The sequence below is a fragment of the Arachis hypogaea genome, chromosome 2, assembly GCF_003086295.3.
Source record: "Arachis hypogaea cultivar Tifrunner chromosome 2, arahy.Tifrunner.gnm2.J5K5, whole genome shotgun sequence".
Lineage (NCBI taxonomy): Eukaryota > Viridiplantae > Streptophyta > Magnoliopsida > Fabales > Fabaceae > Arachis > Arachis hypogaea.
The window spans coordinates 29,175,914-29,194,280 of record NC_092037.1 but is presented as its reverse complement, the minus strand read 5'-3'; positions in this window follow the sequence as shown (position 1 = coordinate 29,194,280).

The following is an 18,367-nucleotide window of genomic DNA, read 5'->3' as shown; positions in this document are numbered from 1 at the left end:
CCTAACTGAATGTGAGTAATGAGATCCATTTGAGACAATAGAGAAGCAATTTTTCATCTTTGATGCTACTAGCTGGGCCATAAACAGAAGTTATACCTTAATTAATTAGAATGAGATTTCTGTCTCTTGCTATATCAGGCTTTGTACAAATTGATTATTATTGTATAGTCTATGAAATGAAATGGAATGACGATAAAAATTAGTATATTTTTAAATGCTACCCTATCATGATTAGGTTTAATTTCTTTTTCTCTCTAAAAATCCACTTTAACTCTTTTGGAGTCATTTTCATAAATCCAAATAAGAGACCAAAGATTAGAGTTTATCCTTTATTGTAAAAAGGGAAGGAAAATATTTTTTGGCTTACATACTTTATTCTAGTATATTATGTAATATTTGTCAAAATAGGAACAGGATAAATTATTCTAGTATATTAAGCGCTTTATTTATTTATTCATTTATTTATTTGATGTTATGCACTCAAATTGTGGGTTTGAGTTATTAGTGGCTGCTGACTGCTATTGCTATTATTGTTAAACTATTTAGACTTGTTTAAAGCTAAAATTTCTGTTTATATTGGAGATGATAGAACCGATGAAGATGCATTCAAGGTATCCGACCACCTCTCTTGATTTTTTACTCCATGCTATAATACTAGATAGTTAATTACTTAATTATATTGGTTAACCACAATGTGATGTTTGAGGACAATTTGAACAAACTTAAATGAGAAAACAGAAATTGAGAGACAGAGGACAAGGTCTTGGAATTCTTGTCTCAAAATTTCCGGAAGACATTAATGCATCGTACTCTTTACAGAACCTAATGAGGCAAGTATATAATTTTCTCCTTTTTGTGCATAAACCCTGGTGTCTTAGCTAGCAAAGGGTCCTACTTGTTTTCTTCTTGGACTAATTCAAACAACTTTTCCATTCAGAAACTCGTCATGTACAAAGCAGTCATTCAGAAACTCATCATGTACAAAGCAGCGGCTGCAATAACAGCAGCAGCAACCGCAGCTGTGGAAGTATCAAAACAAGAACAAAAGATGATCTTCAACAACAGTCTCTAAAATAATGTATCTTTATTTGTTTTTGGATTTTTTTTATGTAGATTACTTGAATTTTCCTGAGTTTTTTGGGAACAAAGAGAGCTATTTGCAGATTGTGATATTGACTGTCTCTAAAAAGAGTTTTCAATTTTCTTGTGCCAGTTTATTTTTGTATTTTTATATAAATTTTATTTTAATAACATGATTTAGTTTTTGCATAATGATTGGTTATTTAATGTTTGATTATGCTGGTTTTTCCAATGTTGAAAGTGATATGGAGTGGCTTAGGGAAGGGTTTATGTAGTTACTGGCACGCTTTATAAGCGTAGCCATATCTTCTTGTAGTCATTAATAGCCACGCTTACTAAGCGTAGCCATATATCATGCTATTGGCACGCTTAAAAAGTGTAGCCATATATTTCTCTATCGGCACGCTTTTGAAGTGTACTGAAAACTAGCTTTCTTGGCACGTTTCAAAAGCGTGGTGATATGTGAACTTTTTGGTACGTTTTTAAAGCGTACCGATAGGTTAACACCTATGGCCACGTTTTTAAGCGTGGCAAGAGTTGAAAGCGTGGCTAAAAAGAAAGCGTGTCAATAGATCCACAAAAGCGTGGCGATAGAGCAACCGGCACGCTGGCGAATGTGACCCTTTTAAAAGCGTGCCGATAGCTCAAAAAGCGTGGCAAAAAGCTATCGACACTCTTTTTAGCACTTTTCGGCACGCTTTAAAAGCGCGGCAGAAAGCTTATTTTCTTGTAGTGTTGACAAAAGTTTCATTTGCAACTTTGGAAAGACCATAGGCTGGATGATGAATACAAAGAGGATTTATATGAGAAATTTAATAAATGGAATAAGAACCTGCTCTACGACGTTGGCTTCCACTTTAGCTCACTTTTAAAGTGTTATTCTAGTTGAATATATGGAATAGACTTGAAATTCAAGAACTCACATGATTTTCAAAAAACCTGAGATAATAAGCTTGATATTGCTAGCAGGATCCATAAACATCAAGCATTAGCAAAGGAAGAACAACCATTTTTGTCCTAATACACATTACTTTTTTCTTCTACATATCAAGTTATCATTTAAAATTTTTTGATCCAGCAGGTAAAATAGAATTCGAGAGAAAAGAATAAAATAATTACCAACCTGAAGCTAACATCAGAAAACACCTCTTCTGGTTCCAACATATAAATCTGGTTTGCCAACTCGAATGAACCTTGCCACTGCAAAAGAATATTCACAAGTACAATGAAATCTTAACCATCTCCATAATAGCAACCAATTTTCACAACTCACAAGAACACGAATTTCTTCTCTACGAATTCGTAATAGAACTCGGTCATAAATCGCTGCAAGCCATAAAAATATGTAAAACCCTCAATATAAAGAAATAAACAAGAAAGGAATAAAAGGCATAACCTGCTAACATAGAAGATAGAGGCATGACGATGGCAGAGGAGAGACAGAGATCAACCACAAAATGCAAACACACAAATTCCATTTATCATTTGAGGCATTTCCAGAATCAATTAACAGGCATGCCATCATATCATAGAGAAAAATCTAATAAATAATCACACTTACTAAAACAACTGAATGAAAAATAATACCACGTTACCAGTTTAAACAAGACAGGAAAAAAAGAGATACATTTTAATTGTCAAATCAAGCATTTCCACATACATTTAGCGGACATAAAAAAACTCAACAATATAACAACAACTAAAGACTTGGTAAAAAAAAAAAACAATCAGTACAATTAAAAAAGAACTTGAAAATAATAACAAAGTATAAACACACTGGCATAAAACAACAATTAGGGGTATTCATAAAAAAACCAAAATGTGGTTAACCAGTTAAAAAACCATAACCACATTTTGGTTAACCAGTTTAATAAAACAATTTTAAAAATCATATCCATATTTTTTAAAATTGGTTAACCAAAACCAAATTAAAAAAATCAATTTTTAACCGGTTAACGAAAACCAAAACCAAATTAAAATCAAAACCTAATTTCAAAACCAAATTACATACTCTTTCTCTTTCTCTCTCTCTCTCTCTCTCTCTCTCTCTCTCCCTCCTTTCTTTCTCTTCTCTCTCTCTCTCTCGTATTTCTCTCCCTTCTCTCTCTCTCTCCTCCTATCTCTCTTTTTCCCTTCTCTCCCCACATCTCTCTCATTTTCCTCTTTCTCCTCCTCCTTTTTGTCCTCTCCATTTCTCTCTCCCCCTCATCTCTCTCTCTCTCTATTTTCCCTTCTCTCTCTTCTTTTCCCCTATTTCTCTCCCCTCTCCCTTTCTCTCTCCCTCTCCTCTAACCTTCTCTCTCCCTCTTTCTCCCTCTTCTCTCTCCCTTATCTCTCTCGCTTTCTTCCTCTCTCTCCCCTCTCTCTCTCTCTCTCTCTCTCTCTCTCTCTCTCCCTTCTTTTTCCACCTCGTCTTTCTTTCTCTGTCCCTTGTCTCTCTATCCTTCTCTTACTCTCTCTCCCTTTCCCTCTTTCTCTCTCTCCTTCTCTCCATCTCTCTCTTTCACTCCTTCTCTCTGTCTCTCTCTCTCCTTCTCTATGCTTTCCCACTAACTATCTCTCTCTCTATCTTTGCCCTCTTTCTCCCCCTCCCTTCTCTTCCTTCTTCTCTTTCCTCCCATTCCTCTCTCTAATCATCTCTCCCCTTTTCTATCTCTCCTATTCCTCCTCCTCCTCTATCTCTCTCCTCTCCTTCTCTCTCTCCTATATCTCTCTCCATTCTCCTCTCTTTTCCCTTCTCTCTCTCTCCCCTCTCCTTCCTCTCTCTCTCCTTTCCCTCCCCTCTCTTTCTTTCTCTCTCTTTTTTCTTTTCTCTCTTTCTCTCTCTCACTCCTCCCTCTTTCTCTCTCTATCAATCATCTCTCTTTTCTTTTCTTTTTTCTATCTCTCCTCCTCTTCCTCTCTTCCTTTTCTCTCATTCTCCTCTTTCTTTTCTTACTCTCTCTCAACCTTCTCTCAATCTCTATCCCTTTTTTTATCTCTTTTCTTCTCTTCTCTATAAAGGGAGAGAGAAGAGAGAGAGGAGGAGAAGATAGAGGAGGAGAAAGAAAAAAGGAGAGAGATAAGAAGAGAGAAGAAGGACAGGAGAGAGAGAGAGAGAAAAAAGAGAAAGAGGACAAAGAGAGAGAAAGAGAGAGGGAGAGGATGAGAGAGAGAGCATGTAGAGAGAGTGAGAAAAGGATAGAGAGAAAGAAAGAGGAGGGGGAGAAAAAGGGAAAGGGGAGAGAGAGATAGATAGAAAAGAGGGAGAAAGAGAGAGAAAAGAAAGAGAAGGAGAGAAAAATGGGAGAGAGAGAGAGAGAAGGAAGAGGAAAGGAGAAAGATAGGAGGGAGAGAGAGAAAAATGGGAGAGAGGGGAGAGAGAGAGGAAGAGAAAGAGAGGAGAAGGGGAGAAAGAGAGGGAGAAGGAAGAGAGAAGAGGAGGGAGAAAAAAGGAGAGAAATGGAAAGAAGGAGATAATAAAAAGTTACTCGTATCATTTAGAAAGAAAATTATTTATTAGAAAAAAATATTTATAAAAAATGCTGAAAAGAGATAAGAAAGAAAAAGGAACGAAAGAAATGGAAGGGATTTCATTATTTACAAATGTTACTCGTATTATTTAAAAAGAAAAAAATAGATTAATAAATTTCAATTAAAAAAGGTTTAAAATTTTGGGTTTTTGTATGTAAAAATATTAATTTTCGTGTAAAAATTTACTTTTACATGTTAAAACCAATTTAATGGTATAAAAACCAATTTTTAGTATAAAAACCAGTTTTTTAGTGTAAAAATCGGTTTTTTAAATAAAAACCAGTTATTTTTTAAAAACCGGCTTTAATTTTAATAACCGGTTAAAAACCGATTTTGAATTTCACTAATCGTTTAATAACCGGTTTCATCATGTAAAACCAATTTGGTTAATTAACCAATACTATATTTTTGGTTAACCAAAAAACTGGTTTGGTTTTTAGATTAACCAAGCCATGAACACCCTTAACAACAATGCCAGAGAGAGAAATTGAAAAAAATGCTTAACTTCTTATACAAAAATAGAAAGATATTTCAAAACAATCCAAAGAAATAGATCACATTTCAAATTTCCCAAGGAATAATAATAATAATTATTATAAATAAAAAAGGACGAAGAATAGAAAATCACTAAAGTTTGAAAGAAAAAAAGAAGAAACAAAAGATCAATATGAAGCGAATCGAAGAAAACACAAGAAAACACATTTTCTAGTAGGCAAATCAGATCAAAGAACGAAAAAATAAAAAACAAAAAACAAAAAAAACCTGAAAACTGATCTGATTTGAGAGAAAGAGCATTTTTATTTATCTCTTTGAAAGAGCCTGAGCTTCTTCCCCCATGAGCTGGCTTCAATACAAACAACAAAATGCAATAATTAGAAAAAGAATTCGAAAAGTCAGAGAGAGAGAGAGAGAGAGAGTAGTGGATGAATGTGTGAACCTGGCCGGAGCGGGAGGAAGAGGCGGGAGGTGAGGCGGCAATTTTCGTGGGAGGAAGAAAATGGTGATAAGACCTCAGGAGATGGCTCCGAGACCAGAGAAGATGATGCCAACGAGACCTCAGGAGTCGGCGGCGAGACGCGTGCAGAAGATGGCGGCAAAAAGATGACAATGCGCGCAGAAGAAGGATGACGGTAACTGATTGGAGAAGATGAGAATGGTGCGGGTGATTTAGGGTTAAGGAGGGTAATTTAGATAATAACTTTTTTTTCTTTAACTTAGCAACCGCTTTTGTAATTGATTAATTTATAAAATTGGTCACTAATTTAAAAGTTAGCAACCGATTTAGTGACCATAGCTTTAGCGACTGAATTATTAACCAGCCAGGTTGTTTTATTTACCTATAAATCTGTTGCAAAATCGGTCGCTAAATTAAAAAATAGTGACCAATTTTGTGACCAAGAGTCCGAAGGACATTTCTTCTTTTGTTTTGTTTGCTAATTCGGTTGCTAAATTAAAAAATAACGACCGATTTTAGCGACCGATTATATTCTACTTGTATAAAACTAGTCAGTCGCTAATTCGATGGCTATTAGTGACCAATTATGTTAGTAACTAAAATCAGTCGCTAAATTAACAATTAGAAACCAATTTAGCGACCATTAATTTAGCGACTGAATTAGCAACCAAACTGTTGTCCACCCTATTTCACCATCAGTTGCAAAATTGCTCGCTAAAATAAAAAATAGTGACCGCTTTTGTGACCAACAGTTCCAAAGATATTATTTCTGTTTTGGTTGCTAAATCAGTCGCTAAATAAAAAAATAGCGACTGATTTTAATGACCGATTTTATTTTGGTTGTATTTAAAACTTATCAGTTGCTGATCCGGCTGTTACAAATCCGACGCAATAACTCGGCATCATGAGTCATAACTCAGCAAACTTACATTATAGCTTTGCATTACACAAGCTCAACGGACTTCATCCTACAGTCAAAACATTTGATCAAACATCATCACCAATTACACCCTTATTACTGCTCTTTAATTCAGATAATAAAGTAGGAATGTAACCGACCTCTGTACTCTCTCCTATAAAAGGTATGATCTTCTATCCTAAAGACACATTGAATTCTCAATACTAACTTAAGCTTCGGAGTGTCTTTGTAGGTACACTCCCCCTCCCTTTTTGTTCATACTCCGCACGATTGGACATCTCCCTAGGCGGAAAGCTCGGATTGTCCCAAGGTTCATAAATCGGCATCGAAGATAACAACTCGACTCCGATTCCCAGTAGCCGAGCTCCCCTCCAGGTATCTATTCATAAACAATTGGCGCCCACCGTGGGTATGAGAATATAATTTCTTTCTTGTCTCATCGGCCTCAACACCCTCGCCTCCAGCCATGGCTGAGCAACTCCCACCTAGGCCATCCGAACTTCTTCGGATGGTGATCGAGTTACAACAGGCCAACCAGTGCATGGCGGAAGAAAACTAGAGAATGGCAAATCAAATTGCTAATCTGAATAATACTCGGATCGAAAATAACAACGACCGACAAGAGCGAACAGAAGAAGGCGAGCATCAATCTGAACCGCCGCACGTCTCCGAAACTGCTCGGCGTGAAGAAGAAAGCCCTGAGCAAGATGAAGAAGCTTGGCAAGAGAATGAAAATGACAATCTAGAAAACTCACCTGCACCATTCACAGCCGAAGTGATGATCTTCGTACTACCCAGGAGGTTCATTCTACCAACCACCCTAGCCCCCTATGATTAGTTAGGTGACCTAAACAAATACATCAAATAGTTCACCTTCATAATGATAGTAAACAGTGCATCTAATAAAATTTTATATCATTGTTTTCCATCTTATTTAGACGGTCCTGCACTTGATTGGTTTTGTTCTCTGCCTGCAAGTTCTATTTCTCGTTTTTGAGACCTATCAAAGCCCTTCGAGGAGCATTTTGATGGATCGGCCATCTATCTGCATGATTCTGATTACCTAAATACAATCAAACAAGGCCAGCATGAAAATCTCAGAGACTACATGACACGTTTTACAAAGATAGTCATCAGTATACCGGATCCCCACCCTGAGGTGGAATTGCATGCAATAAAAAGCGAACTCCGGCCAGGAAAATTCTAGGAGACCATCGCTGTAGCCAAACCTAAAACTATGGCCGAGTTCCATGAAAAAGCAAAAGGTCAAATTGACATTGAAGAACTCTGACAAGCTCAGAAATCAGACATGCCACATTACAAAGAAGACGATAAACAACGTGATAGAAAAAAAACTTCAAGCCGACTTCCCGTTATGAATCATATACTCAGTTCAACACAAAACGAGACGACATTATCAAGGAAATTATGAATTCGAAATTGATCAAGCCACCACGAAAGGCCGGCAACTATCCAGATTTAAAGAGTGCAGACAGATCAAAATACCGCGCTTTCCATCAGAAGCATGGACATACCACTGATGAATGTGTCATCACCAAAGACCTTCTAGAGTGGGTGACTTGACAAGGTCATCTCGATAAATACATCAGCATCCATATGCAACGGCGTGCCCCTCCTTCTGGCAAACATAACTCGGCACCCCAACACAGCAGAGACAAAGAACGACCAAACATAGGTCATCTCGACCAGCCAAGAGGTATCATTAACTGTATTTCTGGAGGTTTTGTAGGCAGGGGTGCTACAAGCTCGGCAAGGAAACGTTCTTACCGAGCTATTCTATCCATAGAAGACAATCAACATCATCCTTCGACACTCCACAATTTCCTTAGATGACATTTCAAGCCTCGGACTTCAATACGCCGACAACCAATCTTGATGACCCTGTGGTGATTTCCATTCAGTTAGGAGATCTCCTTGTAAAAAAAAGTTCTCCTAGACCCAGGGAGTAGCACCGATGTTCATTTCTACTCTACATTCTCAAAAATGAAGCTAAGTAACAACATGCTGCAACCTTTCACGGGAGACCTAGTCGGCTTTTCAGGTGAAAGGGTCCTAGTTTTGGGATTAGTGTGGTTACAAACCACACTGGGTGAGACTCCTTCGTCTAAAACATCTGATGTTTAATATTTAGTTATTGACTAGTTTAGCCCTTACAACTTAATACATGGCCAACCTGTTTTAAACAAGTTCGGTGCCATTGTATCAACAATTCATCTTTGTTTTAAGTTCCCTTTGCAGGACAACACCATTGTAATAGTTCACAGTGAAATCTGTGAAGCTCGACAGTGTTACAACAATAGTCTCAAACAACCAACTCGAAGTATACACATACTCACACACAACATCGGCAGCAAAGAGAACTTATCCGCCATGGTCGACCTTTATCCCAGGGCAGAAGCCCTCGAAAGACCAAGGCCGACCAAGGATCTACATAAAATCTATTTCGCAGATAACTCTGAAAAATTCACTTACGTGGGATCCATACTAAGCTCGGCGAAGAAGATTTTATTCCAGGCATTCCTCCAACGAAACACTGACTTATTTGCTTAGACCTGAGCTGACATGCCCGGCATCGACCCATCTATCATATCCCATAAGCTGGCATTGGAACCATCTGTCTGACTCATCTATCCGACCCGTAGCACAAAAGAAGCGAAACCTCGGCCATGATCGAAAACAGGCCTCCTTGGAAGAGACTAAAAAGCTCATCAGTGCCGGCTTTATTCAGGAAATCATATTTACCACATGGTTGGCTAACGTCGTCATGGTAAAAAAACATAATGGTAAATGGCGCATGTGTGTTGATTTCACTGATCTCAACAAAGCATGCCCAAAAGACTCTTATCCCTTACCATCTATTGATTCTTTAGTTGACAATGCTTCCGGTTATGAAAAACTGAGCTTTATGGATGCATACGCTGGTTACAACCAGATCCAAATGCATCCTTCCGATCAAAGTAAGACAGCTTTTATTACTAACTATGGAAGTTACTATTACAGAGACATGCCATTTGGTTTTAAGAATGCAGGTGCAACATATCAATGACTTATGGACAAAGTGTTCGCCAAACGGATTGGAAGAAATATTGAGGTGTATGTTGACGATATGGTCACCAAAATAAAGCTCGGCAACAATCACCTTGACGACCTCAATGAGATCTTTCAACAGATCCGAAAATATAATATGCGGCTAAATCCAGAAAAGTGTGCCTTTGGCGTATAAAGTGGCGAATTCCTTGGCTTCATGCTCATCAGCTGAGGAATTGAAGCGAATCTAGAAAAATGCCGAGCTGTCTTGGAAATGAAAAGCCCACAAACTATCAAAGAAGTCCAACAGTTAACAGGAAGACTTGCTGCACTCTCTAGATTCTTACCTTGCCTAGCTTCCAAATCTTTCTGTTTTTTCCAAACTTTAAAAAAGAAAAAAAAGTTTTCAATTGGACTGATGAATGTGAACAAGTATTTACCACTATCAAAGAAACTCTTTCAAAACCACCAATTTTACAGACACCCCTTGTAGGGGAACTACTAATTTTATATTTATCTGTCACTAACTGGGCTGTAAGCTTTGTTCTCAATGCAGAAAGGCAAAAGCAGCAGTTGCCGATCTATTTCACTAGCAAAACACTACAGAATGCAGAACCTCACTATCCGAGCATTGAGAAATTAGCTTTAGCTCTTGTTTTCTCAGCACGAAGACTTTGGCCATATTTCCAAAGTCATATCATCTATGTCCGAACAGATCAACCCTTGCGACAAATCCTTCAAAAACCAGAGCTAGCTGGCCGACTAGTAAAATGGTCGGTGGAAATTTATGAGTTTGATATTATATACCAAGGTCGATCATCCATCAAATCTCAATTCTCGGCCAATTTCATTGCCAAATTCACAGTCGCAGACGCAACCGAAGATTGAACCGAATAGTCTTTATATGTGGATGGTTCTTCTAACCCACACAGTTGTAGAGCTGGAATAATACTAGACGACGGAAATTGTAATGTCATTGAATAATCGCTACATTTTTCCTTCAAGGCAAATAACAACCAGAGTGAGTATGAAACTCTTATTGCTGGCCTCAGACTCACTACCAATCTCAACATTGTCGAGCTCAAGGTATATTGTGATTCCCTGCTCATCGTTCACCAGGTAAACAATTTATACCAGGTAAAGGATCCTTTATTATCCAAATACTTAGCCATTGTTCATACCTTACTTTCAAAATTTCATAAATGTGACATAGAACATATACCTTGGGAGGCCAATAGCCGAGCAGACATCCGTTCTAAGCTCGCCAGCACTCAAACAAACAATTCCTCCCTTTACCAATATACACTAATTAAACCAAGCATCAAATTAACAGAAATTTTAAGTGTCTCACAAGATACAGATTGGAGGATACCATATATAAGCTATCTTCGGTCAGGAACCTTGCCAGACGAAGTTAGAAACACTTGGCGATTTCGCCGACAAGCTTCGTTTTTTACTATATATAACAATTGTCTATATAGATAAGGTTTCTCTCATCCTTTACTAAGATGTCTTTGCAGATCAAAAGCCGACCTTGCCCTAGCTAAAGCACATGAAGGCATTTGTGGTACACATCTCGGAGCTCGAATTCTGTCTTCTAAGATTCTCAATGCTGGTTTCTATTGGCCGACATTACAACAGGATTGTGTAACAAAAGTAAAAAGCTGTGACAACTGCCAGAAACATAGTCTGATCACAAACCTTTCAGCCGAACTCCTTCACAGTTCAGATCTCAGTTGCCCCTTTAACCAGTGGGGGCTCGACTTCCTCGGCCCCTTCCCATTGGCGGCAGGACAGGTAAAGTTTTTAATAGTAGCAATTGATTACTTTTCAAAATGGATAGAGGCACAACCTCTAGAAAAAATTACCTCGCAACAAATGGTTTCCTTCATATGAAAACATATTATCTATAGATTCGACATACCTCGACACATTATCACTGATAATGGTCGCCAGTTTTCCGATAAAAAATTTACTTCCTTTTTGCAGGACTTAAAAGTCAATGGCTCTGACACAATGATACCAATGGATATCTCTCAAGCTTCACTCCGTACCCAAATGGCCAACCATACTACAATAAATACAGCCCGGCAATCCGATTTTGACCTCCTCAAAGAATTACGATCTTCAACAGCAGTCACACACCGAGCTATGCAACAATATATAGCTCGGCGATACAATAAGAAACTTCGCACAAGGTCCTTCCAAGTCAATAACCTGGTGCTTCGCAAAACCAAACAAGCCAAAATACCATCAAGCCACGGAAAGCTAGCAGCTAACTGGGAAGGCCCTTTCCGAGTTATAGAAGTCATAGGTCACAGGGCTTACTGCCTACAAACCCTAGATGGTAACACTTTGCCTAATACTTGGAATATATAATCTCTAAAACTATATTACAGTTAAAAGTTAGGGACAGGAAAAAGTACTCTTTTTCCTACTACCAAGGTTTTTCCCAAAAAGGATTTTACTTGGAGAGGTTTTAATGAGGCTTGCCTACCTGCACCTTTGTAATCAAAGGTTCATTAATATAATCTTAAACAAGTTGTATTCAATTATACAAACTTTATTTTTCTTCTCACAAAATCGGCTATTACTACGCCGAACTATACTCCAAAACGATCAATTTGAACTTGCCGATCAAACAACTAATCAGAATTTATTCCAAATCCGATCAAATGGAAATGGCCGATCTAACAAATATTCGAAATCAGATTAACCAGACCTTACAGATCGCTCAAATAAATTCCAAATCCGAATACTTGGACTTAACCGATCATATACCAACTTGCTGATCATATCAAACAAACCGATCTGTACTGCTATATCTCTCTTAGATATAGCTAATAAGCTTTACTCTACTATTTCTGGTAAAAGTAGAAAAATAGTAATCTACCTCCCCAATTAATGATGGATAAACAATGAATCCATTTCAACAATTTGATCAAAATCCAAATACTGCGATATCAATACGCATCCTTATAATCATACCAAATTAGCAAGCTACTTTCTGACATTGAAATTGCATGCACATTAGCTTTCAAAAAATACCAAGTTACCTAATTGCCTCCTAGAAAGGCATAACCAAAATAGTCAAAATCCCACAAAGGAGCAAATCAGTTCAACAACTACTACAGCTTAAATTAATAAAAAATAAATACATGAACTACTGTTCAACATTTTCATCTCCCTGCTCAGCAGCACCATCATCCTCCACCATGACCTCGTCCTGAACTATCTTCCCTAGATCCATCTGAGAGAAGTCCACCTCAGGAGCAAGAAACTTTTCCAGAATTGAAGTTCTTTCAAACCCTTCAATAAATGAATCCAGAATCTCCCCTAGTCTGCTCTTCTCCATCTCCTTCAACTGACTCGTCACCTCAATAACACGAACACTCATACTGGAGTTTTTCTTAATGTCCTCTACTTCCTTCGCATAGTTTTCTTTTGTCAATTTTAATTCCTTTTCTAGCTTAGCCAGCTTCGCTTCAACCTCGGCAACCCTAGCATTTCGCAAACCGAACTCTTCCTTCAACTTTGGATCAAACTTTTCATTAGCAGCTTTCAGATGTTTCTTTTCTCGGCTACATCCTAAACTGGCAAATCGTAAACCAACAACCTTATGCAAGCAAAACCAATGATCATTAACATGGTCACCTATAAATATATCAAACAAAACAATCAAATAGTACACATTACATGCATGTACTGGTCAATCGCCACATCCCCCACCTTGTTAGTCAAGATAACATCAGCAGGGGTCTGACAAACTTCATCAGAAGTAATCATAAGGGGATAATCCTTCCCCCATAGAGAGGAACCCTCACTCTGTTCAACAACATCATGCAATTTTTTCTGATTATCATAAAACTTTTGTACTTCCTCTATTGGAACTTCTAGCCCATCATTAGAATCTTCTGACAGATCCACCATGTCAGTTTTCTTTCTTTTTGAAATTACTTTTTCCTCCTCGGCCTTGGTTGATCAACTTCGCCAATACCGACTTTATCTGCTTTTGACGAGATCCCTCTTTGTCAAGAACCTTACTCTTCACCCAAGCCCTCAAACTCGCAGAAGATACACCAGGATGTTTACCACATGCAAAGCAAACAAAATCAAACATTTGTCACAAATCTTAACAACAATAGACTAACCTAATTAAAATCCTTACCCAAATAATCTATAACGGCCGCCCTATTCTCGTCTCACTGCAATAGATCATATATAGAAATTAGCTCTTTCCGATCAACAACCTCAGTAAATACTCAATTATGCATTCATCCATTGGGGTTGTAGTTTTAGGCCCTAGAATATTTTGAGGTTCTAAACACCACCAAAGAGGAAATTTTTTCCCCAAATGCTCGTCAACATAGAATGGAAAGTCACCCACCGAATTACTCACCTTAATATACATTTCTTTGAAGTTCTTAAAGGATGATTTATAGAGCTTAAATATGCCAAACCTTTCCAGACACCCTTCACCCGAAACAGAGAGAAAAACATCTCTACTGATGGAATTTCTTCCAAAAATTCCATTAGAACTTCAAAAGCACGAAGAAAGGCCCAACCATTGGGATGCAGTTGAGACGGTGCACAATTCAACTGCTTCAACACTTGACACTGGAAATCACTAAACGGGAGTGATGAGCGGATATTTTATACACTTTTAGCATCATTTTCATATAGCTTTTAGTATGTTTTGTTTAGTTTTTATTAAGTTTTTATAGGTTTTAGTCTTAAATTCACATTTTTGGATTCTACTATGAGTTTTTTGTGTTTTTGTACAATTTCAGGTATTTTCTGGCTGAAATTGAGGAGCTGGAACCAAAGTCTGATTCAGAGACAGAGAAAGCACTGCAGATACTGTCCGGATCTGACCTATTTGTGCTTGGAAGATCTTTTCTGGAGCTACAAGTGGAAAGCTAACTTCCAGATATTTCCAACAATGTATAATAGTCTATACTTTGCTTTGGATTATAAGGCCCAAAACTGGCATCCAACGCCAGCTTCCTGCCCCCTTCCTGGCATCCAGCACTGGTGCATGAAATTGTGATCACACTTTTCAGAACTCTGCACAACTAACCAACAAGGGCACTGTGTCGTCTAAGTAATACCTTACGTGAGTAAGGGTTGATCCCACGGAGATTGACGGCTTGAAGCAAGCTATGGTCATCTTGTAAATCTCAGTCAGGCGGATTCAAATGGTTATGAGGATTTGATAATTAAAAGATATATAAAACGGAAAACAACATAGAGATGCTTATGTAATTCATTGGTGGGAATTTCAGATAAGCGTTTGGAGATGCTTTATTGCTTCTGAACCTCTTCTTTCCTATTGTCTTCATCCAATCCTGTGTCCTTCCTTCCATGGCAAGCTGTATGATCCTCTCAGTGAAAATGGTCCAGCTACGGTTTCTGTACGGCTAATCAACTGTCAAATTTCCCGTTTCGGATGAAAAATACCAGGCATAGCTACCGCAGGGCTAATCATCTATCGGTTCTCACTTGTGTCAGAATAGGATCCCTTGATCCTTTTGCACACTGCCACTGTGCCCGACAGTCGTGAGTTTGAAGCTCGTCACAGTCATCCCTTCCCAGATCCTACTCGGAATACCACAGACAAGGTTTAGACTTTCCAGATCTCATGAATACTTTCTATTGGTTCTAGCCTATACCACAAAGGTTCTAATCACGAATTCGGATGCTCTGTTGTCAGGAGAGGCGATGCGAATCTGTGGATCAGAGACCCAAGAGAATATACTCTGGCTGTCGTCCAATGACTACATTGAACATCATGTAGACCATTTTGTGGTTGTCAAGAACGCGGATCTTGGTTAAGCGAGTAATGAAGATAGTGGGTGATTGTCACGAGTCACCCCCTTCATTCTGACTTAACTGAATTTAGTACAAGAGTATATCTTGGAGAAGAAGTAGGCGGTGAATTGAAAGAAAAACAATAGTACTTGCATTAATTCATGAGGAACAGCAGAGCTCCTCACCTTAATCTATGAGGTGTAGAAACTTCACCGTAGAAAATACATAAGAGAAGAAGGTCTAGGCATGGCCGAATGGCCAGCCTCCCAAGAGTGATCCAAAGATCAAAATATGATCAAAATATATTCCCCAGATAAAAAAGACCTCTAATACAATAGTAGAAAGTGCTATTTATACTAAACTAGTAACTAGGTTTACAGAAAATGAGTAACTAAGTGCAGATAGTGCAGAAATCCACTTCTGGGGCCCACTTGGTGTGTGCTTGGGCTGAGCTTTGAAGCTTTCACGTGCATAGGCCATCCTTGGAGTTAAACGCCAGCTTGGATGTCAGTTTGGGTGTTTAACTCCAGTTTTGGTGCTAGTTTCGGCGTTTTACGGCAGAAAAGGGTCTCTAGTGGGCGTTTGGACGCCAGTTTGGACCATCAAATCTTGGAAAAGGTATAGACTATTATACATTGCTGGAAAGCCCAAGATGTCTACTTTCCAAAGGAATTAAGAGTGTGCCAATTGGGTTTCTGTAACTCCGGAATATCCACTTCGAGTGCAGGAGGGTCAGAATCCAACAGCATCTGTAGTCCTTTCTCAGCCTCTGAATCAGATTTTTTCTCAGGTCCCTCAATTTCAGCCAGAAAATACCTGAAATCACAAAAAAACACACAAACTCATATTAAAGTCCAGAAATGTGATTTTTGCATAAAAACTAATAAAAATATATTGAAACGTAACTAAAACATATTAAAAACTAGCTAAAAATAATGCCAAAAAGCGTATAAATTATCCGCTCATCACAACACCAAACTTAAATTGTTGCTTCTCCCCAAGCAACTAAAAACAAATCAGGATAGAAAGAAAAGAATATACAATAAATTCCAAAAGATGAATGAAGCTTGGTTTCAATTAGATGAGCGGGACTAGTAGCTTTTTGTTTTTAAACAGTTTTGGCATCTCACTTTATTCTTTGAAGTTTGGAATGATTGGCATCCATAGGAACTCAGAATACAGATAGTGTTATTGATTCTCCTAGTTCAGTATGCTGATTCTTGAACACAGCTACTTATGAGTCTTGGCCGTGATCCAAAGCATCTTGTTTTCTAGTATTACCACCGGATACATAAATGCCACAGACACATAACTGGGTGAACCTTTTCAGATTGTGACTTAGCTTTGCTAGAGTCCTCAGCTAGAGGTGTCCAGAGTTCTTAATCACACTCTTTTTGCTTTGGATCATGACATTAACCACTTAGTCTCAAGCTTTTCACTTGGACCTTCATGACACAAGCACATGGTTAGGGACAGCTTGATTTAGCCACTTAGACCAGGATTTTATTCCTTTGGGCCCTCCTATCCATTAATGCTCAAAGCCTTGGATCCTTTTACCCTTTCCTTTTAGTTTAAAGGGTTACTAGCATTTTCTGCTTGATTTTTCTTTTTCCTTTCTTTTTTCTTTATTTTTCGCCTTTTTTTCGTAAGCTTTGTGTTCTTCACTGCTTTTTCTTGCTTCAAGAATCAATTTTATGATTTTTCAGATTATCAATAACATTTCTCTTTTTTCATTATTCTTTCAAGAGTCAACAATTTTAACATTCATAAACTTTACTATAAAAAATATGCACTGTTCAAGCATTCATTCAGAAAACAAAAAGTATTGCCACCTGGTGCGCGAAATTGTGAACAATACTTTTCACAACTCTCATAATCCCCAGTAATGAACCCCAAAAACTTGGTGTTCAATACCATGGCATAAACACAACTTCGCACAACTAACCAGCAAGTGTACTGGGTCGTCCAAGTAATAAACCTTACGCGAGTAAGGGTCGATCCCACGGAGATTGTTGGTATGAAGCAAGCTATGGTCATCTTGTAAATATAAGTCAGGCAAACTCAAATGGATATGGTGATATACGAATAAAACATAAAGATAAAGATAGAGATACTTATGTAATTCATTGGTGGGAATTTCAGATAAGTGCATGAAGATGCTGTGTCCCTTTTGTCTCTCTGCTTTCCTACTATCTTCATCCAATCCTTCTTACTCCTTTCCATGGCAAACTTATGCAAGGGTTTCACCGTTGTCAGTGGCTACCTCCCATCCTCTCAGTGGAAATGTTCAACGCACCCTGTCACGGCACGGCTATCCATCTGTCGGTTCTCAATCAGGCCGGAATAGAATCCAGTGATTCTTTTGCGTCTGTCACTAACGCCCCGCCTTCAGGAGTTTGAAGCACGTCACAGTCATTTGATCATTGAATCCTACTCAGAATACCACAGACAAGGTTAGACCTTCCGGAGTCTCTTGAATGCCGCCATCAGTTCTAGCCTATACCACGAAGACTTTGATCTCACGGAATGGCTGGCTCGGTTGTCAGGCGAGCGCTCGGTTGTCAAGCGATCAACCATGCATCGTGTATTAGGAATCCAAGAGATATTCACCCAATCTAAGGTAGAACGGAGGTGGTTGTCAGTCACACGTTCATAGGTGAGAATGATGATGAGTGTCACGGATCATCACATTCATCAAGTTGAAGAACAAGTGATATCTTAGAACAAGAACAAGCGGAATTGAATAGAAGAACACTAGTAATTGCATTAATACTCGAGGTACAGCAGAGCTCCACACCTCAATCTATGGTGTGTAGAAACTCCACCGTTGAAAATACATAAGAACAAGGTCTAGGCATGGCCGAATGGCCAGCCTCCCAAAGAGGGTTCAATCATAAAAACATGATCAAAAGCTCCCTAATACAATAGTAAAAGGTCCTACTTATAGAGAACTAGTAGCCTAAGGTTTACAGAGATGAGTAAATGACATAAAAATCCACTTCCGAGCCCACTTGGTGTGTGCTTGGGCTGAGCATTGAAGC